Source organism: Lepeophtheirus salmonis, chromosome 8 (genome assembly GCF_016086655.4).
Source record: "Lepeophtheirus salmonis chromosome 8, UVic_Lsal_1.4, whole genome shotgun sequence".
Lineage (NCBI taxonomy): Eukaryota > Metazoa > Arthropoda > Copepoda > Siphonostomatoida > Caligidae > Lepeophtheirus > Lepeophtheirus salmonis.
This window is the reverse complement of record NC_052138.2, coordinates 3,564,511-3,591,372: the sequence shown is the minus strand read 5'-3', so window position 1 is coordinate 3,591,372 and position 26,862 is coordinate 3,564,511. Positions and strand designations below refer to the sequence as shown.

General features: G+C 28.7%; 1 protein-coding gene across 2 annotated transcripts in view; it reads left to right on the top strand.

Annotated features, from left to right (window-relative positions):
- The window catches only part of LOC121122669 (protein Fe65 homolog), a 170,081-nt gene that overhangs the window by 34,346 nt on the left and 108,873 nt on the right, over positions 1-26,862 (top strand). For both annotated transcript variants that reach the window (XM_040717702.2, XM_071890350.1), the window contains exon 2: positions 15,680-15,729. The gene's annotated coding sequence lies outside the window, so the exon portion shown is untranslated. The remainder of the gene's footprint in view (positions 1-15,679; positions 15,730-26,862) is intronic.

Genomic DNA, 26,862 nt, shown 5'->3' with positions numbered 1-26,862 from the left:
AACATATATGTAGTTTTTAGAATTAGTTAAAACTTTTTTGCGTGTTTTATAACCCATTGCACAAAAAACTTGATTTAAATTCAGTTATAGTAATTTAAGATTGTAAATTTTGATGTATTTTGTTGATTTATTTGTATAAATATAAAAAAATATTATTTTGAGATACGTTTCTAACAATTTATTTTACAACATGATACGTACTTATAAAAGGGCATTAACAATTTGCTTTCTAAGAAAAAAAAATTATAAATACAGAAAAACTAGTGAAAAAATGTAAAGTTTTATTTTCATTTTAACTGTTATTAATATGAATTAAGTAATTGGATACATTTTGTAAGTGGTACAAACCCATAAAATAAACCATTATTCCAAATTGACGTAATCGTTGCTGTAGGCATGATACGAACATATAAAAGTAAGTAATTTTTGTTATCGTATTCAAAAACCAAAGTAACTTGATGACGAAGCAATTTTCGAATTCATAATAATATATATATTTTCAATCCCTTTTGTAAGAAAAAGTTTTTTAATATATAATAAGAAAATTGGGTGAAAAGTGCCCGTTTTATAAAGAATGTGGATGTATTTATCTTCAGGTAGGAGGGGAAACCCAACTTAGTGTGTATGATGATTTCTCCTAGACATAGAAAAATTAGTATGAAAATTGAATGTACCTAAAGTGAAACGTGAGCTGATTGAGTCAATAAACGACTTAGAAGCTTTGGCTGCTAGAAAGGAACATTCCAAAAGGTTTGACCTGACCCGAGACGATTAATTCATTGACAAGCTCCAGAAGATGATAGACGACAACCATTCTACAAGAGGCCTGACCAGGTAGATTAACTTTGATGAGAAGACCATTGGAAACTTTATGAACGAGGACATCAAGTACAAGTCATACAAAAGAAGACAACTTGTTTGACCTCACATCCCCTGATGTTTGACCTCCTAACTTACCCGACTGTAATCCCATATACTTATATTTGTTGGGTAAAGTGGAGAGAAATACCAACAGAACTGCCTTTAAGAGCAGGGACTACCTCATCACAAGGATCTTCAGCAACCTTCACAAGGATGGCGTCACCGATGCCTTGTCGCAGTGCAGATGGTGTATAGAGAGCAAAATTTAGGCCAGAGGGCACCTTGATTGAATATATTTATTCTGTATAAATCCCTGTACATCCAGCAAAACTATATGTTCAAAAATATTTTTATGGTAAAAGGATGATGTTTTTAAATTAGTTAGTTACTAAGAATAAAATAGTGTTCGCTACGTTTACTAACTCAAATTGTTTTAGACTGAAATTATTCCCAGACAGGTTTACAACTTGATTTTTAGAGTTAAATTATAATATTGAGTACAAATTTAATAGTTCAACCAATTCCATGTAATGACAATAGACCTATTTACGTTGTACATGGCGGTCCAGAATTAATGTTCCAATAAAAAAAAAATCATGACTTGCACAACCATCTTCTAGAATATTTTGCCCACAAGCTTCGGCAAGTAAAATCAGTAGAGGCATATAAAACATGTCATCGAAAGAAAAACAGCTTTTCTTTAGAAGACAATCTGTGCAGGATTAGTAATTTTCCATAGTCTGTTATTATTATATAATTCTTCAAGATAAAACATATATTTGTAGAGTAAAAACTAGTGTGGGTGCTTATAAAACACGAAAAGTAACAATGAAGGTTTGCTTTGTGTAATTCCTGGTTAAAAGTAGAATTGATGATATACATAGGAGTAATAATAATTTACTATATGTCCTTGGAATATTAGAAATAGGATTGGTGTTGATGGATTTCATCTCACAGCTATTGTAACTTATCTAATGAAACCTCATGACATTTAAGCTACTCCTCTCCCAAACATTCTCCAAAATGTCGGGTTGTCTACGTTCGTTTTATGTTTCTTTTATTTGTACATACTGGTTGGTCATATATAGTGTAGTAATGGCAATCAGGTAGTCCATGTTGAGCCTGGACACTAAATTTACCTTACAACGAACAAATAATTTAAAATGTAAAGTATAAGAGGTTGAAATCTGGGGAAAATGTAGACCATTTGGTTTGGCCCTAAAGAGATTAAAAATTATCTTTGTACCAGTCTTGCATTTTATTTGCACTTCCGCCTACTGCCCCATCCTGCTGTTACAATATTTCTAACATTTTTTTAACATACAATACTATTAAATTAAACCATTATATCAATCAAACCTTTACATTTGAATTTCAGCAGTAAAATTTTAATTTATTGTTTTTTATAATCCAAAAATGGATGATATGAAATAACAATATTTTACATCTGTCTGCCCATATGAGTGTACGGGCCGGGTACATAATGCTACAAAATGACCCTTAAACCACGTACTTTAAAGGACATAAGGAAGTAGTGGCTTAATGACTTTAATGGAAACTGGATTCCGTCAGGATTACCTAGTAATAAAGCAACTCTCTTCTTTTTAAAGTCCCGGAGAGATCCGTTAAAAATTTGATTAATTATTGTTTTAAAGTGTGAGGTTTTGATTCTTATTTCAATTAAATTTGAATTAATCATATATTTACAGGTTGGAATAATTTTCGGAAAATTGTTGTCATAAGTATCATCCAGTTTGTTTTTTTCGTATTTGTGCAATACTCGATCCAACACTAATTAATTAAAATATTACATGTAATGCTTAGATTCAATTATTAAAATACAGTCAATGGCAAAGGCTCTACGACTTATAACAGCCATAAGGGCGTTTTTTAGAATAATAATATCTTGTTATAATTAATTGCATTGATGCTTAAAGTCGAGTGCAGACATTAATGCATGGAATAACGAATGTTCATCATAAAATGTTGGTATGGTATTGTGTATTGTAGCTCAAGTAAAATAATACAATGTACAAAGTATCTAACAACGTATTTTTTATTTTTTGTACACACGTACAACTTTATTTTACTAATGTAATAACTTTTGTACAAAAAATACAACATCAGATATATTTAATAGAGTCAACCTTGCATTAAGCGATCAGGTAGATGATATTGAATACGTGACTTCTTAAGACAGGTTTGGTATTTTCAAACAATTGTAACGTAGCAAATAATTGATAAAAATACAATAAAGAATAACATTTACGGCTTTCCAGTAATGGGATGGTACTCATTCTCAGATGAGAGGGAGGGGAGGGTAAAATGTAGAGAAAACATTCATATATGAACGTAGAATATACATGTATATATTTTTGATATGTCTGTGGATAAGAAGTGATGAAATCAGATATATTTTTTTCTTAGTTTTTTTTTTTTTTTTTTGGGGGGGAACCACTGACTTAACTTTCTGCTGTCATCATTATTTCATTCCTGAGGAGTGAATTTCATTTTTTACTACATATAATTATATTGAAACCTGATTGAACATTTGTGTGTGCTAATAAAAGACGGAAAGTCCCTCATATGATTGTCAGTCCTTGTTGAAATCAAAGTAGAATTGAGGATAAATATGTAAGCTAAGCTAGTCAAACTTCATATCTTGACACTTTATTTTGTAGATTTCCTCTACATTGCAGTGTATCTCTTAGCTTGAGAAGCTTTTCCTAAAAAAGAAGAAAAAACTTTCTAAAAATGTCCTCAAAAATGTCAAATTATTTTTAATAACAAAAAAAAGACTTTGGCAAATATTTCTATATTTATACTAAATGCCTTTTATATTGAAGATCTAATATAAAATACTCTAGGTATGTTATATAAACATTCTTTAGGCTCTTATAAGCGGCAATACATAATACATGCATTTGTTTCTATGTCATTATATAAACACCAATGTCTACAAAGAAAGACGTTGATAAATGACTTGACTTTTGCTCATTAGCAAATCCTTATCCCTTAAGTATACCTATAATGCATTATAAACTATTAAAATTATTTAAAATAAAATATATCATAGTAATACATCAAGTAAAAACTTGAGGGGGGGGGGGGAGATTTAACTAAAGTAAATTAGGTAATTATAATGTTTCTTTCTTTTTTTATTTCATATAAGACAAACAAAAATACTAAAATATGAAGTTTATCTTCATTTGATGAGATATTTAGGACGACACTTTTTCATTACGAAATATTTTCTCTTTTTATCTCAAAATTGAAGAACACCTTTGTAAAAAGTTGAAATGAAATTATAAAGATTTCTTAATTATAATGAAATAACTATTTTGTTGAAATTCTATAGTTGTTTAATAAACTATGTTTTTTGCAGCTCAAATTTCAAAGTGTTCGGTTTTGAATATACCACTCAGTAGTAATATTTCAACTTTTATCAATTTAACCAATTGTCTAAAATTTAAAAGGTGTTAAACAGTTTAATGCTCTTTCTTTTTTTTACAATTATTTATTTATGTGGCATAAATAACCGCTATAAGTTTAAATTGCTGAATGGATCTTTCAGTAAATAAAATTAAGAAGATGATCTAAATAATTAGAGATTTGATTATTTAGATCAAGTCAAATCAAGTTTAACTTTTTTCTTCGGATTATAATATATCTAGAATTACACCTATTAAAACCCCTGTATTAAACTTTTCAAGAGGGAGTTAAAGTATTTCTCTCATACACAACCGTTCAAACACTGACTTTTTAACTTTTCGATTATGTTTCAAAAAGTAGGTAGATCGGAGAGGTGGCGCAGAAGGTTCTTAGTGTAACCTTGACCGAAGCCACCTCTATTACAGATCTTGGTGGTAGAGAAAATACTCCAGCGAACTCTATATGGATACATTTTTTGTTTGAACAGCTGTTTAATACGAGTTTGTAAGGCATAGGAGAGGCCTTCTATACTTGTTGGTGTTTGTACATTTTCTTGTAATAACATTAAAATACAATAGCGAAACAAAGCCGAAAGGAAATCTGATCCATATTCCAAAATCAAAAAGGAGAACCTTTTCGGATCTTCATCCATCGGAGGAACACAAAACGACTAGGAACCGCCCTTTTGATCTCTTTAAAGATTTGTCTTTTTTTGCAAAAGCCAAAAAAGGCCCATGGAATCCTCTGACAGGGAGAATGGTTTTTTACTTTTCAAAATTGGCGAAGAGTGCTACAGTTTTTGTAGTATTCAAAAGTGTTTAAATAGACTTTAAAAATCCTATTGAGGATTATAGCTTTTCCAGATGTATTTTGAACCTGCCTAACTAAGTCATATAAAATTTTTTGTCATCCCTTTATGTATTTATTTCTCCATGGGTGTGCACATTTATTGTGAGTAGTTTTAAAATTACATTTTTTCATTTAAAAAAATGTCAAGCATAAGAAGGAGTGGCTAAAAAGTAGATTTTGTTAGGAAGGCGTTGTTCTCCATATAAAAAGACAATGGTCGTACTTTAAAGCTCTCTTCGTATTCATAGTTGAATATGTATATAAAAACTCTCATCTTTTTATTACTTTTTTAATTTATTTTTACACCTACTTTTTTTACGAGCCAGTAGATGTGGATTTTTTCTATTAAATTTGACAAAACCCCTGTAATGATATTTGTATTCAAGGATAATATTTTGTTATATAGAAATTAGGATTTCTTATTTCCTGGGAAAGGATCATCGTTTGGACATGAAGGCCCCTACTGATCTGTAAGCCAGCTAATTTTGAAAAGGTTGGTTATTTCTGACTCATTTTAAGGGTTTCCTTGCATACAGAGTCAGATTCATGCCAAAAAAATCATCCTAGACAAGTATATAGCAAGGAAAGTTCATTCTGAAGCAAGTTAATTGCAAGGAAAGTTCACCCCGAGAAAATTCATGCAAGACAAGTCTGGATGAAAAAACATGAAATTTTATATTATATAATATTATTATTAAAGAAGGTGAATTAAGTCCCCTAAATAGTGTGCTTGTACAATTAAATATAATAAAAGTCAAGATGATTTGATGCAATCGCCACTAGGAGTCATATTTAAATGAGCAATAAATCTTTATATTGTAAATACAGTTTAGGCCATAAAAAAATCTTAAAACTATTTAACAAATTTGATTGCAATCCCACCGATACAGACCATTACGGATAACATAAAGTGCTTAGTTAAGTATAAGTTCTTTTTTAAATTTTGAACAAATATTATTGAATAATTAAATCTTTGTATATAAAGTAAAATAGTATATTATTCCTGATTTTTTTCATTTTTCCAAAAATATTTTTTTAAATATATATCTTTTGGTGGTGATCAATTTTCCTCAGGATTAACTTTTTTTAACTTACTTCAGGATGAACTTGCATAGAGTTTAACTTTTCTCCATTTTTGATGACCTCTGTAACAATATTGAGTCGAACAATCACGATATTTTTTAAACATTTTTATTTGTTCAAAATCTAAAATTGGAAAAAAATTAAATGTATTTTTAAATTATATTAAATAATTTAAAATGACATCCTCTATACATCAAAAACTGTTATGCACTTTTGTTTGGCTCTCGGTTAGTCAAATACTCTTCTCTCTTACTGGGCGATCTCCCACTATGGTCAAAAATTCTAAGCCTTAAAGATATGCTAAAAACAAAAAATCGTAAATTCACATTGTAACCTTGGATATTTGAATAATATTTTGACAGAGACCAGGTTAGTTGTCATGACATTTTATTAAATAAGTTGCAAATGAGAGGAAAAAATGCAAACAATCCCTACACCGTAATTCATTAGTAAGGGCAGAGGCAGGAATTATGTATAACTCCTTAGAAATCCCTCAATTTTTCAAATACTTACGCACTTGTTATCACTTTATAGCTAGCTGTTTTATGTTCAATAATTAAAAAATAATGATAGAAGCTTTGGAAAACAAAAATCCCATTCAGATTGCCAATCGTAAATAGTTGTTCTCACTGAATAGAACATATATTATACACCTCTGAAAATAAGGTTATTGCTGATATGATACTATCTTTTATTAATGAGCACATACACAAGTGGTTACTTTATAATTATATTTTCTCTCCTCCTCAAAAGTAAACGATTAATGATATCATATATTTAAATTCAAAATACACTACAACTAGATTACCCAACACAATAAATTTAACACGCGAGTACATACATAGTAATTACAACTTTATTAATACCTATTGCACATATATTGAAGAAAAACAGCTATTTTTTTAGAAGAATGTATAATTAGCAAAAAACACACATTAGATACTTTTTCACCTATATATAAAAATGCGAAATATTTTATTGAACAGACATTATAACTTGAATATGAAAACAAGGAAATTTCTTCAAGTAGACCCTTTTGTATGTTTATTGTCTTTATATTCTATGCGCATAAATACTTAGAAATAATTTAAAACTAAATATATTTTATTTTTAAAATAAATCTAAAAAAAACTTAATTTAAAAAAATCTATTTTTACATATGGTTTAGTGTTTCTCTTCCAATATTATGTTTCCCAGAATTTATTTGGGTTTTAAACGTATGGGAAGTACCTCTTTTCATTTTCATCTTTCAGAAAAAATTACTTAACAAAATATTTTGAATGATACATTATAACAATAGGACATAGAGCAAAAAGTTATATAAAATTTTTCTACGATAAAGAGAAAATGCTTGTTAGGAGGATAAAAATTTGAAATTTAATTACAGTTCTAATACTTTAAAAGCCAATCACACGCAACTTTATTTTAGTCGATTATGTTCTGGTAATTTTGGTTGCAAAGATCCACCATACTCGGGAAGGACAATTTTCGAAAATGTGGATAAAATATCATCGCGTCCGACCATCACTATTTTGATTCCCAGGACATTAAACATTAATTTAAAAAAACAAAACAATTCTTATGTATTTTCTTTTATTACAAATGTATATTTAATATGCTTTTTTGGACTAACTTGAATAGATGTATTTTCTCATTCAAGAAAAAAAAACCATAAATCTGATAAAATATCCATATTTCATTTTCATTTTCTAAAGTTTTTATTCTATTGTGATATTCAACTATTTTTTTGTCAAAATGTACCATTTGTTTATGCAAATAAATATACAAAGTAAATTTAACTAGAGATAAATCTTGATTTTGCTTTTCTTATGTAAATTTCCATTTTGTGGCCTTTTTGTTACAAACTCCTACAAAAGAAAATATTTCAGGTTCATTCTACTGTACAAAGATATGTTTAGAACTATTTTCTTTTTGTGTGAGTAATGGCTCAAAAAATATGTAAAAACATATTTGGGAGTCTAATTTGCATTGGCTTATATTTTGTAATTATTTATTTTAATGGATCAAAGGGATGCAGAAACTTTCTTTAAAAAATATAATTAATCATTTACTTTATTATTCATCAGTTGGGCATGTGGATTTTTCTGCAATTTGCTAAAAATATTATTATTTTCGCAAATAGGTTTGGTGTCTATTATACAAGGTGTACGTAATTAATTTTTTGATTAAACATATTTGATGATATTCATTTCTTTATTGTCGTAATTTAATAAAAAAAAAATATTTTATTGTATTTACTCCCTAGTACTTCGTTAATCAACACAAAATGGACTAATGTAATTTTGTTTCAAGTAGAAAAAGAAATAATAATTGCCATTTGGTCTATACTTTAAGGTTAAGGCCCCCCCCATAATAATATGGAACAGTTATAAATAATTGGATTATATAATAAAATAATGATATTTCTTAAATAAACTGATTAATTAAATATATAGCAACACACATTTCTTGATATGATTTCCCCTTCATAGACACTGTTATTGAATCAAAAGGTCAACTCTTTCAATGACATTGATATATTTCAAAAAGCTATCAGTAACCGTGATACTCACATATTTCCTTTCAACTCTATGGTATCCTCTTGTATATGCCATTCTCCATTTGAGTAATTTGCTTATTATTTTTCTACACAACACTTTGACAACATTCGTTTTGCATGGACGATATAGAATAGTATCATTTTTTCTCTCAAGTTTCTGCAACCGTCATTGACTCAGAATATTTTTCATCTAATAGGTCTAAAATATCACTAACATTTGGATATTTCGTCTAAAAACTATATTTTGTTTAAAATGATAACTATGATTTCCAAACTAGTAGGAGAATTAACATAAATTTTTGATAAAAAACATTGTAAGACCAAACCCCAGAAACTATGCTGAATATAGGTCATGTTAATTTTTCTGGAAGTATCCAAAACAACAATAATGCAAAACCATTAAATCACACAACATTTCCATCATATGCATTACTGTTTTGATTCAATGAATTATTTTATTTAATCGTGTAGGTAAAACATAAGTTAATTAATGTAAATTAATATATATTCAAAAGAAAATATTTATTAAGGGATATTTGTCTCCAATTGAAACTAAATATGATAAGCTACGAAGAAATTATCAATATAAGGGTTATGATATGAATACTTTCTCAAAAAAGTGTCTTCTATCTTTGAGATTAAATAAAAGGGCATCTTTAATACTCTCTAATAACGAAGATACGGAATTAGAAATTTTATAAGAAAGTAATAGAAGAAAGTTATATTTAAAAAATAAGATATTTTTTCGACTAAATTGAACGATACTTTTGGAGCAATCTTTCAAGTTTTAACCCCAATAAATGAACTTTTAGGACAAAATATTTCACTTTTCCACACCTCCATCATTAATTATTTTAATCACAAATAAAGTTTTTTTATTGACATGGTGATTTTACAAAAGTGTTATTGTTATCCAGATGTTAAGAAATAGATGGAAAAGTACACCAACTCATTATAAGGGCATAACAAAGATGAAATTTTCTTGTTTAGTGTTAATATTTGGACTATGATTCATCATGTCTAAATAATTATTTAGAAAAGGGTGTTAGAACAAAATTTGAAGAACATTATTTTAAGTATTTGAAAATGTGTTACTAGCAAGGTTTTCCAAGACCAAACCGTACCGTGGTCTTAGAACACTACTCTATGCCGCCTAGCGGCATTTGCTTTAAAGCCAGCCTACTCAAAGGGCAACGCACTCGGGAGAAATTAATTCCTTGAACTCAATGTGTGTAGGTTCGCGCCCTGGTCATTCCTAGGGAAAGAAATATACATTATATATATGGACTACTACTTTATGCCACCTTGGCAGAATTTTATTTTTGGGTGGCATATTGTTTGGCCATTTAAGAAGAAAGAAAACATTAAAAGAAGAAGAAAAAAACTGGAAAAAATAAAACGAAAAAAGAGATGACATGGTGTTACTCTGCATATACAAAAATACCCTTTGTATTTTGTTGTCTGCCGTTGATTTCCTAGTCTCGCCTGATACGTCATGAATATTTAATAATTTATTCTTTCTGATACATAAACAAAGTAATAAGTTATCTTATATTTATTCTTTGTTTACAAAAGAACATGAATACAATTACTCGTTTATCCCTTTTGTATAAATAATATATATATTGGTCATTTTATTATTTATATGAAGAAATTTTTGCTATTTTTGTTTAATACTATTGTATAACTACTCTTTTAATAAAACATTACTAAGCAATATTATTATAATACGGTATCGATTTTAAAACTATATAGCATTTTAGTATTTATTTTAAAGACTGTGAATAAATAATACGATAGTAACAGTCGTGAAGTACATAAGAGATAAATAGCACTCGGTATGATTGACTTATTTGGCTAACTATCAAAATATTTCTGGTGTTTTTTTCTATTTATTTTTGGATGAAAGGTTGTGTGATACAGTAAAAGTGACAACATGATGAGAGACAAACATAAATATATAGCGATTGAAAGAAACAGGCACGCGCAGAGAGAAAAATACATTCAATGCAAGTATGAATGAAATATCTACCGGAAACCTTTCCCGTAGCATAAGAATAGATTTTATAAAACACTTTGGTCTTTGGAGGTGGCATTCAAAAATTTGGTTTTCTCTGATGGTTACCTCTGATGCATACAACTGCCAGCTAATTAAAGTAATGTACCGGAAAGAATTCCTGCATCCTTAAATGCACATATTTATGAGGAAGTAACCCAGAAAACATGCGGTAAAATCCCATGCCAGGCCGGATGCTGGTTTGGAACTAAAACAAGATACTCGAAATCTTAGGTTGCTAATGATTGAAAACTCCTACAATATGTAATAAAAACAAAATAAAATATTGTTCTTTTTTGACAGATTTAATTATTATCAATCAAAACAAAAAATGGAATTGATTTTTTTTACCCATTTCTTTTTTTTTACATATTGAACATCTTTTTTCAAAAAGTATGTTTCATTTATAATGAAATTCGATTACAGACTTTCTCTTTTCCTTCCTTTCTTTTTCCCAGACAACCTACATACAAATCCAATCAAACATAAATTTTTTACCCTATTTCTCATTGTGCAGGGTGCATAAGAAGTTTCTCCATTTCTTAAATGAATACATTTTATAAAATTTTTTGTCAATATGGAAAAGTAAATTTAATTTTAAATCTTTTATATATTTATATTACTCTCTTTAAAGTTATAACCTTCCGTTCATACACTGGTAATGATATACCCCAAAATATAATTAAATAATTATTATTTCTATGAATCTGCATTTAATCCCCGTTATTTTTCAGTGTACTCCTAAAACATGAAATCCAATTCAATTCAATTTTTTTATTTATCTTCATAATGTCATCTTAAGAATATATTTGTATAAATAACAATTATTAATCGAGGTTTAATATTGAACTCTTTTGCTTATTAGTTATTCTTTATTTTTTTTCTTCAGATTTCTTAAATTCAAAAGCATACATGGGTGGCAAAAAAATTGTTATACTATACTTTACTTCATCAAAACTGATACTTACTATTCGAATTTGCATAATTTAATAATAATTTCATATAAATTTTTATCAATAATAAAAATGTAATGTTTTCACTATAAGATTAACAAATTATATCCTGTCGAAATCCCAAACTTATGTCGGTAACGTTTATTTTCACATGTGGATTTACTTTTTCTCAATATCTTATATTCAAACAAGTACTTTTCATTGATACTTCAAGTGGAAAATGAATGGAATTGAAAAAAATATATTCAACATTTAATTGACGTAATTATTATACATATTCAAGTGTTTATCATCTAAACATTCCTTATCACTGATGCTGTTATAAGGTGTTGCTCTAATGGAGTCCTTATGTCATTTTCTTCATTCACAGCATTTCTGATTATCTACAAATGTATTTAATTTCTTTAGAGGGTCAGCACATTCAGATGATTGGTTCAGACTTTATTTGAGCCTTCAACCTCATTAAACCTGTATGCCTGTTTGCTTATATTTTTTACACCAACTACAACTAAATTTACAATACAGTCCAAAGTGTGAATGGCTTAATCTATCCCACAGTTTCAGACAAAAACAGTAACTTTCCTGAAAATAAATGTATTCTTCATTTGAAAAAAGTACTGTGATAAGTTTTTTGATATAATTTTCTGAGGAAGCATTCATGATCCTGAATTATTCCTTTTTATATATATTTTAGCAAGTTACAGATTATTCTAATTTGTATTCTGAATAACTGAAATCATTTTCTAATTTTTAAATGATTTTTTGCTCCTTTTGAGTTATTTGGCTCTAAAATAATTCATTTGCTTATGTTAGATCAATAGTTTTGGGTAGCGTTGATATAAAAAAAAATTACATTAATTGTCGAAACAATAAATCTATGTTGTTTAAATTACCATACTTTTATTCTGGATATATGACAATCGAAAATGTTCAGATTTATTCTACAAGAGAATATCTATAAATTTTTTTAAGGGTATATTTGTGTATCTTGAATATTTATAATTTCAAATATCATTTAAAACAATCTAGGCAAAATGAACCGTAAGACAATCTGCGTAAATAAGTCGTTTTTAGAAAAACTTATTGTTATAAAATAATATTTATTAACAATCCTTAATCTTGAAATATATTTTGAAAAACTAAAGAAATTTATTCTATAAAAAATATCAACAAGAGGTATTTTTCGTACTTGAAAGTTGAATACGAGTAAATTTAACCTGTAAAACCATAAGAACATTAAAGACACTCAAGTTCAATTACCAATGTACAGAGTGGTCCGTATAAATTGGAAAAATCTAAAAGACTTATAAGGAACAAACTAAACTGGGCAAAATCAAAAATTATTTTTGATTTAAAAGCTGCATTTAATGATATTCAAATATTTATAATCTCTCTTGATAACCTTGGCCACACGGTGTTGGAAGCTTTAGTAGGCCTGAGAGACCACGTACGGATATAGCTTTGCCATTGTACGTATAATGGGCCTCTTCAGGGTCTCCACAGATGAACGATACATGGCACAGGCCTCATGCTCAACCCCTCCTAGAGATAGAAATTCGCATGGGTTTAGTTGCATGTTGTTTTCAGTCGTAAATTTTGCTCCCAAGGTGAAAACATTTTGAGGCCAAGTCTTACTGTACTTTTTTAGACTTGTTCGCAGGTCCAGAGTTTGTTGGAAGATGTAGTTTCTTCTTTTGGCTGCTCCCTCCATCCAGGAATCTAAATTAAAAGTGCAAATCCAGAACCGGTACAATTTCAATATTCGATCTACACGAGGTCGTTGGATCCTGGCAAGCTTTAAGTCGCCATGTGGTCTCGACCACATGTTAAGAGAGGCGAATCTCATTTTGAATAATTGAGTGTTATTAAATATAGCCTTAAAAGTATAGAAAATGTATGTTTCGGAAAAGCCATTAAAGATAAACAACTCCATTTTTAAATAGTTTCACCTTTAATGGCTATTACAAGTAAAAAAAAAATACTCTTAAATGTTTTGCACCCGGTATATAATAAGATGCTAGCAATATGTTTCTATACAATCTCGTCTACTTTTTTGAAATGCTATAGTCAAATCTAACTCTTGTGAAAGAAGAAAAGGGGGAGACAAGATGGATGAGATGTTGTTGTACGCCTTAAGAATTTATAATTTGATTCTGTGACATTTTTCTTTCTCTGGAGTAACCTATCATTTGATATATACATACATATACCATTGTAAGTAAAATGTAACATTGATGAAGAAAGTCGGGTACTTACTATTCATGTTTTGTAGGCAAGGACTGTTTAATACACGGAGTAATTAGAACTAAATTCATGAATTAAAGCATATACAATTACTTCCAGCAACAAAGTTGAACATAAGTATTGGTTTTTTACCTCTATATTTGATTGTTAGTCACCAGGGTTACGACAAAAGTTAAGGTTCGATTATGATAAAACTACGTATGAACATTATATATTGTCACAGTAAGAGCCAATTAAATTTTTAGAGGTCAAGTTCAAAGGTTGAGGTCATGGGCAAAATTGTTTACTAACCATAACTTTTGAACAAATTAAGGTTCATTTATAAATTTAACCTTAGACCGAGGTTGTGCCCAATGATCGTTCTAGTTACCTATTTAGTTCTTAAAAATAATTTGACACAAAGTGTTTTCCCAGGTTACATTTTTACATTAAATAAAAAAAATCTTGGATAAGAATTATTCATTACCACGACTTGTCAAGTTTGTCTTCCACAAAAATGTTGTTTTTTTAGCAGTCATCTTGCAAGCATTACTAAGCCGAAATCAAAGAAAATTTTCACTCACGAGTCAGCTAGACATATGCTAATACTGTTCCACTACTAATAAATATTTAGTTTTGATTTCGTATATATTGTACCCTTAGAATATGAATCTATTGGCAAACGAAATAAACCAATTATGATAAAACAAAACTAATTTTATCAAGGATAGGGGTATATCTAATCATTTGTTAGATATAGGATAATACCATAATTCTTGAATGATTATATATAATGATTATTATAAGTTATTATACCAGGGTTTGTATTCCTAAGATCCTGGTTTCTAAGACTTCTCAGTGTTTTGCATCCACGAGAAAAATATATATATATATTAAGAAAACTCAGAAATATCCAATATCCAATTATTTTAAAGTATCAGCTTTCTTTAACTTTTTCATTTAACATAAAGGTGATTTATATTGAGGATTGATTAATACTACTTTGAAAATCAAGTACTGTATTTGTTTTGATCTGAAACAGAGTTTCCGTTCAGTCCCATTTGCAAATCCTTAAATAAGTAAAATCGATCACATGGGACATTATTATGAGTTTATTTTTTATGTCTACACTATTAGCATTCCAATATTAGATGAAATTTTATGAATATTAATAAATTTGTTTTTGGTGTTATCACACATGTAATCCAAGGCAATCAATAAGATCCATTTAAAATTTTGCAAATAGACGTATAACATAACCAAGCGAGTTCATATGATATATATATATTTTTTTTTTTGACCTTCAAGTAATTATGGGACTTTTCTTTAACAAAAAAAAACCTCTTATACTGTTTACTTTTTTAAATCTATCTCCTTCTCTCTGTCTCTCCCTTCTTCTCTTCTTCCTCTGTATCTTTTCTTCTAACTTCATTCTTTGTTTCTATTCCCTCTATTCAGTACAGCAACGCAGGCACCGTCTGCTAGTAAGTAGTATATACACCTTAAAATACATTGTAGACCAATATAACCAGTCTTATGACTCGACTGGGAACAAGAAATCAAACCCCAAACAACCTTGTCCTATATCCATTGACAAAATGTATTACCAACGACATCACTCATTACATATCATAATTAATCATTTGTAAATTTACATTTTAGGTAATGTTGGAAAAATAGATGCATTTCAAATAATTCACAATTGTATCAAGGTAAGAACAATTTAAAATTTATTTATGTTTTTATCTTTTCTTTTTATAGTATCATTTAAATTACTTAAACTTCATGATATTTATCATTTAATTAAAACTGTGAGGAGTTGCACTATTATGAATTATCTAATATCATTTACACTATTGTTTATTTTAATATCATTTATTACACACCATTTGTTATATTTAATATGACACTAAAGATTGTGTTTCGAACTTTATTGAAGACTAGTTCGTGAAGACAGTGAGAACAAAATTAAACTTTTCTACAGTGATTTATAACTGAAATAGACATTTCCTAATCAAAATAAACTCCCTCAGCCTTATTGACGACCGTCTCCTTCTTCTTGAAAGCGGTACAATTCTTCAGGATATATACTTTTGACAAGTCAGCCTATGCAGTATTGATGGCAGACTGCAAAGATTACACAGATCCTTGAGACTTGTTGAAATCAGTTCCCTCGAACTATTTCTAGATAAAATAATCAAAAGAATTAAGATCGAGGGAGCTAGTTTGGCATTATTGAAACATAAACCTGTAGGTTAACTCCATATTTTTTGGGTATTTTACTTTGTGTGACATTGAACTCCATTAAAATCCCATTATATTCTTACTTGATGCATGGAACAACATGTTTCCATAGTAGTACCATATACGAGTACTTCAGAAGTGACCTTCTCGTTGTTCCACATAATGATAGGAGGACACTTCCACTCATCGGGCCCGAAGACTTTTTTCCTTCTGACCTTGCTCAGACTTTCTGGCGACATTTCCTTGGCTTTCAAATCGCTTCTTAATGCTTTTAACGGCAGTCCGGCTGATCCTATAGTTATTGTCCATATCAAAGGGGGTCTTCTGGGGGCGAGCATTACAATCACAAGAATTATTTTGGTTTCCCTTCTTTCGTTTTAGAAGATACAACATATATTTATAAATAAAAACGATCTCAAACGATTCTTAGAAAATAAAACTACCTTACTTATGTAAAAATGTATATCAAAACTCGAAATGTGAGCAAGTTTTAGTTTAAATATAACGGATGAGATTATTTTAAGATGACATTGAAATATTATAATGGTTATTATAACGGTGACGGTTGTGATAAGTGCTGGAATTATCTTCCCATTGTTTGTTCTAAAATATAGTTACACTTCACATTAATTTTATTTATTGTTTAATCCAGAAGAGGTCCTTGAAGAGTTTATTAAGAGTGAATTAATCCCATCTATTATTTAAATCCATTTATATATTAATCTACTATAATAGTTTAATCATCCAACATATGAAAAATTCAATAATTTAATCGTCCAAAAATAACATAGAGTCTTTTTTTTTTTTTTACAATCTAACTCAAACTCTTTAATTCTGGAAACGAGTTGATGAATTGCATTCCCATGTAATTTTCGGAAAACTATAGCTTAGTATAATCTTCAAATGGATTCAAATAATAGCAGACATATCGTTCACCCAAGGCAAAAAATATGCTGGCTGGATAAAAGTGTTAACTGAGATTTAAAACTTTCAATAGTTAAGTGACAATATAATAGTTAATTGATTCAAACTTTTATATAATTGTTCTTAAAATTTTAAGACCAGAATGTGTGTAATTTAATTATTTATTCTTGTTATAAAACCAAATTTTCAAAATGAATTTTCTGGATAATGCATTTTTGAAAGCAAAATACCCTAAATTCAGCAATAAACAATGCTATCTGCATTGAATTATAAAATAAAGTTTACAGCTTAAGGATTTATAACTATTTCACTTTACTAAAATTTGATTCACTTATATAAAAATGTTGTTGTATACTAGTACTAAGTACACAGAGCTCCTAAAGTAAAAAATGTTATAATTATTATTGTTCAGAGCTAATAATAAGGGTTGTATACCACTGTCTTAATAAAGCAATATCAACAAATTGTTTTAATTTAGGGGCGAAGGAGTGGTACTGTTTTGGGGGTCTGACTTATTTTTTCCGGGTGGAAATAGGTTGACATTATTTGTTTTGATGATGTCCTGAGTTAGCAGTATACGTAGATGCAAGTTTTGTCCATGTACTTTATGGGGTGAAATGAATTATTTTTGAGAAGACTTTGGAAGGGGTCTGACCTCACTTTTCCGACGGACATTTTTTCAGTTTTGCTTTTTTATGATATCCTGACATAGTATTACAACCAGATGCGTCCATGTACTTAATAGCGTGGAAAAAAAATTAAAATTTTACGGTTGCTGGAGTACTTGTTTCTGACCTTAAATTTCCGACTGACTCATTTTGTCAGTCTTGGTTTTTTATGATGTTCTGACATAGTACTATACATTCGTGCAAGTTTTGTTCATGTATATTATGGTTCAAATAAACCGTTCATATGCTTTTTTCAGGGGGTTACGGAGCCCAAACCCAGGAGGGTGAAAGGCTTAGAAATAAAAAATCAATGTTCTAAGTGACATAAGTAATTTGACGAGGTCAAACCTTCAGTAACTTATGGGTTGAAATCTTCTTTTGCAGGATCACAAACTATTCGCATATAGTCGTTTCTGAAATATGAAAAACATTGACTTTCGACAAAACAAAAATGCAGAATAAAAATCCTCATCTATGATTTTTCCATTAAGTTATTATATTGCATGTCTGTGTGTTTTGGTGCTGGGTTAAAAATATGTTGTGTTAAATTTTCGACAGGGTTTGGGTTAAAGAACGTTTGAGCAAATGATCCAATAATAAATGTCTTACAACTGTCGCCGGTCTATCTCATACTGGAATTTATACGGAAGCTTAGAATTTAGAATTTGTTTTCCTAAAGATCTTGTTAAATGATAGTATACCATGAAAATAAAAACTCTTGTGTATATGAAGAGACTGATAATTTGTTGCATAATTATAGGTGTATACATTTTTTGGAATTGAGAATCACTATTAGAGTAATTCTTACGTATGTCCTTGCTTTATACCGAGAAGGATCTTTGTTCACTTCCATTCTTTCATAGCTTTTTACACTTAATCTAACAAGCATAAATGAAATAATAATATCCATCGGTATGGTAAAAAAATACAACCGAAAATACACATAGTCACCTTGAATATTTAAAAAAATTAGGATGAGAAAAGCTTCATTAAACTAGCTGCGAGCAACTAGAAAATGTAGCAAAAATTATAATAATTAACACTCCATATCTAGCAATGATATAGGCAGAAACTATTCCAATATCGATCCTCAATTCTACTCCAAGTCTAACTAGTACTTACACTTTAATAGTAATCAACATTGCATTACGATATTCACGAACAAACAAGTTCGTGGTAACACTTTATAGTTTATACATCGTACGTAGAAAACTATGGTGGGGAAAATTGCTAGTGGAAGATTGCCCAGTAGAAAATTGCTATGGAGTAAAATTGCCCGTTAGGAAAAATGCCCATCTTTTATTCAAACTTCATGATGAATAATTAGTCGTTATAAATTCGCTTAATATTATATATGACAAGTATCTAAACATATTTGTTTGTTCCATTCCCAAGGGAGTACCTTCAAGTGTGAGTAATTTTATAGTAATACAATTTCCTTGCAAGTTTTAAATTCAATTCAATCTTCTAAGAAATGGATCAAGAGGATTGATAAGGAAGGGGGGAATAAATAGATTAGCCCCTCTTAAAATATGGTTAAGTACTTGGGGGTATCCTTAAAAGCTTCAAAACTACATCCAATTCATCTAATACATCCAAGGAAACCCTTTAACATCACAAACTAGTTCAAACCCCTTGGGGTGGCCAAGATCCTATGGGTAGTGTGGGATAGTTAAAACCCAACGCCTATGCATCCAATGAACCCCTCACATATCAAATAATAATTCATTGCCCTCGGGTTGTGCAGGGTAACAATGGGTGGAATAAAAAAATATGTTTGATATTTGTCATAAATACTATTAAGCCAATTTATAATGTGTTATTATTCATCATGAAGTTTGAACAAAATACGGTTTATTTTCCTCCAAGGAAGTTTTCCTTCTATCTTTATAAATAAAATATGGTATTTCTTCCAGAATAAATGTGTATTGAAAACTGCTTTAGTAAATGAAATAAAAATATTAAAGTAGGAATGATGGTATTATTTTCATCCATGCTAATACACAAACATGACAGCTAAATAGATCTCCTCAAAAACATTATCCTTTTTGTCAAGATTGTAATGCTTTTTTTAAAATAAACAGACAATGTTTAGAATTTACTGCTTTACGTAACATGGTTCAAACTTTACTTTTGCTATTACATAGGTACATCGATTATTTGTGGTCTCTTTTTAAGAAAATATAATTTTAAATGTTCTAACAAAAAAGAAGTTAAATTATTCCAAAAGGATCATGTAGGATCTTTATACATGCAAAGGTACATTGAAACGACTTCTTCTCAGAAAAATACTGTTATTACAAAAAACACGCAAAATTCTTTGGATAAGTTTTAGGGCCAAATGATCGTTATTCTATATACTCCTAAAAGAATGCTATTGTATAATAAAAAGAAAATATATAAACCATAATATATGAGATCTATTTCCCCCCCCTAATGGTTTGTTTCTGCCCCCCCCCTCCAAAAAAACCCTTCTAAATATATTTACAATGCTACCTTTAAAGATAGTTACTCATATTTCTAATAAAAACATGGAAAAATATAGAAATGTTTATATATTTATGTATTAGTGATATCATACTTTTTTTAAATTATTATATGTCAAATTGGTCTTGCTTATTCGTCAATCATTTAACCTTTACAAAATTGTTAGAGTCTGTGAAAAGGTAATGTAAAATCAAATGTTTAAATTGGTTTTTTTTAGTTTTTTTTGCTAATTTTTTTAGTTTTTTTTTTTGCTAATTTCTTCTTAAATCATTTGCAGATTTTTATTTATTTCTAATAGCTTCTTTTTTGATGTAATAATTTGAATTTTTTACGGTAATTAATTCAACTTTTAAATATGTTTCATTATAGTTATAGATATTATAACTAATGTATTTTATACATGTAAAAATTGTTATAATCCCGGCAAGCATATATTAAAAAAAACATATACATTGATGATAACAAAAATATTTTCTCTCATAACCTTTAAGCATTATTGATTGTTGAGCCTTTCTTATTATTAACTATTTAGCATTCTACTTGTAACTAAGCATGTTGTTTTTTTACATTTTATTTAAATATTAAGTGCTGAGGTTTAGGTTCTCACACTAATTTCTGCATTTATATTTCTTATATCATGTACTCCCACAATTCAAAGATATTTACCCTACACTCAAAAGTGGGGCCAATACCAATGTCATGACAAACTTTGCTATAATAATATAATGTATTTTCTACTTTGAAAATTCAAATGTTTTCAGATAGAAAGAGCTGATAGTAATTTATGTCAAATGATAGTTTGTCTCTTAGACTAACTATTTGTTTTATGACACTCTCATAGATTAAGTTTTACACAAACTGAAATTTCAAGAATTTTGCATTTTTATATATTTAAAACAAGCATCAATAACTATCTTTTAGAAATGCTGGATATCCAAAACAGACCAATACATTCCTTTTGTGAAATAAAATTACCGTCGATCGATAATATAACTATTATTAGTTAAATGAGATTGACTGGTTTTTACATAAAATTCGTAGTCTTAAGTAGTTATTCTTAAACTTTTAGAAATAAACTGCTTGATATTGAATTTGTATCTTGTTCTAAATAAATTTTAATTTAATTTAACCAATCAAAGTTCAGAACAATATGAAAAAAAACCCGGGAAATAACGACGCTGACAGCACAATATACTTTTGTGCTATGGATGTAACGCCCCGTGGAGTCAAAATAAAAGTTTCAAGCCTTTGTGAACAATTAAACACTATTAATAAATACTTTTTTAATTGTTAAAAAGGATCGAAAAACCATAAAAATAGCAAAATCCGGGCTAAATAAATATGTACTAAACAAAATGCATTACTTTATAAGCTTTTGAAATTTAATATAAAGTAGAAATTTTGATTATTGAAAAAGATGTTTTTAGTTCGTATATTTGATTAAATATAAAACATTTTCAACCCATGAATTTCAACGCATCGCAATTTTTTTTCAGTAATAGTTAATTAAGAGGAGATATTATTTTACTTTTATTTCTCTTCCGTTATCTATACCGAGTACAAATTATTTAAGTGAATTAATACAACTAAGCATTTGAATTGTTTTCAAAATACTTATTTACATAAATAAGTCATACGTTACAGATGACACGGGTTCTTAGAATGATTTTCTCAAAATGTTAGGGGACATATTCCAAAATAATTGATTAGATGGAGTTACACTGATTAAATATAATTAATCACTATAGATAGTATTAAAATTATTCTCTCTTATCTGTGAGTTTTTGTGAAATCCATCTATATAAAGTATATTTCTTATTCTAGGAATCACGTGGGCGCGATCCTAGAGACATTGAATTCAAGAGAATAATTCCTCTCGAGTGCGTTGTCTGTAAGCTACGTCAATTTTGATGAAAATGAAAAAAACATAACTATTTAGCTATATTAAACTTGACATTCAGAAGTATATTTTAAAAACTTCAAAATTTATGATGGAAAAAATGAATTTTTAACTATAAAATAATCTATAAAAAAAATCAATTATTATAAAAAAACCTAAATAAATGAATTCAATTTCCAAAAAAAAATCTAATGTAAAATACAGTGATGATTTAACATACTAATATTTGAAGTGCCCTTTATGTTATTTATATATTTACATAGTGATAAATACCACGGGTAAGTAAACCATTACACGACACAATCAATTTATACTTATTTATCGTAGAACAGTAGGAAGGGGGCAGTGCAGTATGCAGTCTTCACTGGAGATGACTAATAATGGATTGGAGAAAGATAACATTGTTGGTGTTTATGGATTATAAAGTGTGTCATCATAGTTCAATATCAAAGAGTAAGAATGATATCCGTGGTTACTATTACATCCAGTCATTGGTCTTCCCATGCTATCGACTATTGACTATAACAACTAATTTTCATCATTCAATACCCTCTCTTGATCGTCTTTTTCTCAATTTTACAATCTGAATTTGGAGATTCAATAAGTAAGGGAAAAAAACACAGTTTAGCTTTTTGAAAAGGAAAAACGATTGCAATGCGTGTCCTTTTATAATTTTGTTCATTCTTGAATACAACATGGAAGTTTCAACATATCTCTCTGAAAGTATATTTATTGGCTATCAGTGTTGTAAATTATTTTAAAAATGCATAATGAAAAAAATATATATGAATTTAAATATAATTATTATATTTTCTCTGCACTGATCTTATTTGAAATGTAAAAAGGTTTCCTTTTTTTAACATTAATTGATTATCTCTATACAAAACTATATAAAAGTCAGCTAATATTCAAAAGTTTCTTAGTTTAGTATTCAGTTTTGCACTCGTCTTCTCCGTTCCCTCTTCAGTTCAGCTCTGTATTGAACCCCACAATAAATGAAGACGATGTTTATAATTCATAGAATTATTATGGGACTTATAGTAGCTATATTATTACAAATTTTACTTGTTCAAAAATCTTTTAACTAATCAATACTTAATTAGCTAATCAATTAGTTTTTTTTTGTATAAAATCTGGTTTTCCAAATCTTTTCATTAATGTATAATGGTTCAAAATATTTGGTCATATCTTATATGGGATATTCTAATCCTAAGAGAATAAAATTCAAATGTAAAAAACCATCATAAGTTTTTACATAATAAAAGTTAACTTTAAGAATAAAAAATTAGGTTTTCATATAAAAAAAGTGTAGACGGCTCTAGAAAGTCTAGTTCAACTGCAAAATATTGGTTTTAATTTATATATTCTGATGACAAATTGGTTGGATTTAAAATATTAAATACAAAAATAACAAAAGTCATTTAACTAATCTTTATTTTTTAATGAATGTGATATCATTATTTTTTTCATTTTTTTGACATTGAAATATTAATTTAACTAAATATATTTTTACATTCCACAAATCTGCATGTAATCATTTTAATACATTGCAATGCACTTATAAATATATTTAAGCACTGTCATAAAAAAAAGTGGTCATCATTAGATGGAATTTTCCATTGTATCGGAATTTTAATTCAAATTTATTCTTTTCTTAGAAACAACATATATTTCTATGAGTAAGTTCAGTAAGTCCTTGAACTACGAGCAACATTTTATATCAGAAAAGTTGTTCCATACTTAAAAAAAGGACAATGTTGAACTTATAGAATTATAATTTTGCAGGAAGATGAATATTCCTCACATCTCGTTTTCTTAAACAGACAATGACTTGTTGGTTATCCAAAATAATAAGAGATACTCAGTGACTTAATCACTGATTAACCGAACTTGAGTCTCTTTGGACTCTATTGTGTAATTTAACAACTTTGGAGTGACTCATTAAAGCAAAAATTCGTGCTTGTAATAATAATAAAAAAAGGGTTCATGGAATTCAAACCCCTTGCTAAAAATGGGGCGTAACTCGCAGTCTGAGTACTTTACTTCAGTATAAAAAATAATTTTAATACATACATTACATATATAAAAAGTGTAATTCTAAAAAGTCATTTTTATTGGCAATACCTTGACATGCGAACATTTATTGTTGCAAATTAGAAACATGACACTGCAATGTTTGTTATATACCCAGAAATACAAATAATGTATTTACAATAAATAAAATTATAAAGTGCTAAAACAACTTGACAAAAAAGATATAACAACAAAATAATGTTATTTTTCTCCTGTCTTTCTTATAAAGTAGTAGATAAATATCAAATTTCCGTTAAACGTGAGAGTCACATGTCGAGTGAATGAGTCATTCACTTTCTTTAAAAAGCTTTGAAAAATACAAAATAGTAATATGTATAGAATCTCATTTCCACAGACTAAAAATCAAATGTTGTGGACTCATGAATTTATTAGATAAAAGTAAATTAAACACTAAGCCCTTTTTGATACACTCAACATTCTTTGTTGTTATAGATTCTAGTTATAACGACTATTACAAAACGTCGTATGAGTTAAAAGTAACTTAGAGGCCAATTTTGTTAATTCAAGATTTGATTACTGTTTTGTATGGTAAAAAGCTACTTGCTATTTTTTGTAAACCCGTCTATTTTTTCATCAAATAAAGACAATGGAGGTAAAAAGGCAACGGATTTATATCTTATCCGCGCCAATCACTCTTTATTCTGGTTGCATATATTCTGAATTGCTCTGTTGAGCTCAATTGTAGGAAAGTAGGAAGTGGAGAACACATCAATATTGTCACTTCAGACTTCTTGAACAGAGTGGGTTATGAAATTGAAGCCAAGGAGTAGAAAGAGGTGATGAAAAAAGTTGTAAAGTTATTTTCCTATGCAACTACCCCAAAAGGAATTACTGTGAACAACACAACTCTGCACATGGCCATAAGACCATAAAAACTATATTTTAGTGCAAGGAAAACTTTAGTGATTCCTGGCCTCCAAACTTGTGTACCCTTCATCACCAGACTCCCTGCCACTGGACTATGGGGCTTCGTGGAGAGCAAGACTTTTTAAGTCCCTCATCTTAATGTTTATTCCCTAAAAGCCTTGACATTTTAAAGAGTAATTAGAATGAAAAATATTCCTGATACTATTTTCATGATGTTCTTAATCAAGTTAATTTAAATAATACTATCAAAAACGGATGTATGTAGAGTTGTAGCTATGTTAATTTTCTTCACTTTAATATTATTTAAGTTTGTTGTATCGTCTTTTATTATGTTTAGTAGGTAATTAATCTTTTGGACGTCTACAACGAACATGTATATAAAATATTGTAAATCAGTCCACAATCTTTACAGGGATCCTAGAAAACAATATAGCTTTTCGAAATCTTGGATTGAGACTCTTTTTTTTTTGTGCTTTAAAAACTCCACACAAAGAATTCCCTGTCGTTTTAGCACAAGAATCAGGCCGTTTTTATTTTCTCCTTAAGTTTTGGCATATCTTGCTCGATGCATCAACAAATGAAATCAAAATCCAGGGCCATGGATGTAAATGATGTCTTGCACATTTTGTATGGGGATACCAACATTTCACATTATTAAACAAGTAGCTTGTGATGGGATTTGATCTTGAACAGTAAATGATATTACCATTTATTGCTTCCATTTCTAAGTCCTTATGATTTTTAAACCTTTGACAAAATAGATTTTGTATTAATATTGTCTCACGATATCCAAATGATATAGAATGAAAAATAGATTCTTAATCTTGGGGCATCTAGAAATTGTTCATAGCTTAATTAACCTATCATTATTTTAATTTTGAAAAGAAAGAGTTCGCTTCTTATTTAAGTCATCCAGGGTAAAGGGCAGGCATTTTTTATTTGAATGCGGGAAAACAACAAATGCCTAGAATTAGATACGGTTTGTTTTTTATTTGAATTTTAAAATATTATGAAATTGTGTAAAATATTCATATTGGCCATTACAAAAAATAATTTAATTTCCTTTCCTACACAATTTAGAGCATCTTATACAAATACAGATAAACTGGAACGTCGCTAACTGATAATTATTTTCAAATTATATATTAATTTATACGAAGATCTTTATAGGAATGTGATTCCTTCTTATTTTTTGTTTTAATTTTTAAGGTATTAGGTGCAAATTTTCTTTCATATTATATGTGATTCATGATAAAATAATAAGTTAAAAACCAGTGTACTTAGTAAAAAAAATGTTTGGTAATAATAAAAAACTCATTCAGAGCCAGAGAAGTTAAAATTCGATAGCTGGTAAAAAAACAGTGAACATTTTCAGGAATGTAGGATATTTTTATGTAAAATATAGAGATATGTGTTATTATCCCTAATTCCCTTCACTTAAAATATTGACCCTACTCTGCAATAGACAATTTGTTAAAGGAAAATTAGTTCTCTGCATTGCAGAAGAACTATTTTTAATAGAATATTTATCTGTAATGTTTGTCAAACTACGCTATGTGTAATCAAAGTAGGAAATTTCACAGTTTTTTTATAATGATATAATTTCAGTAAAAGATTTAGCCTTGATAACGTTATAGTCATCAAGTCTTTTTCAAAAATAA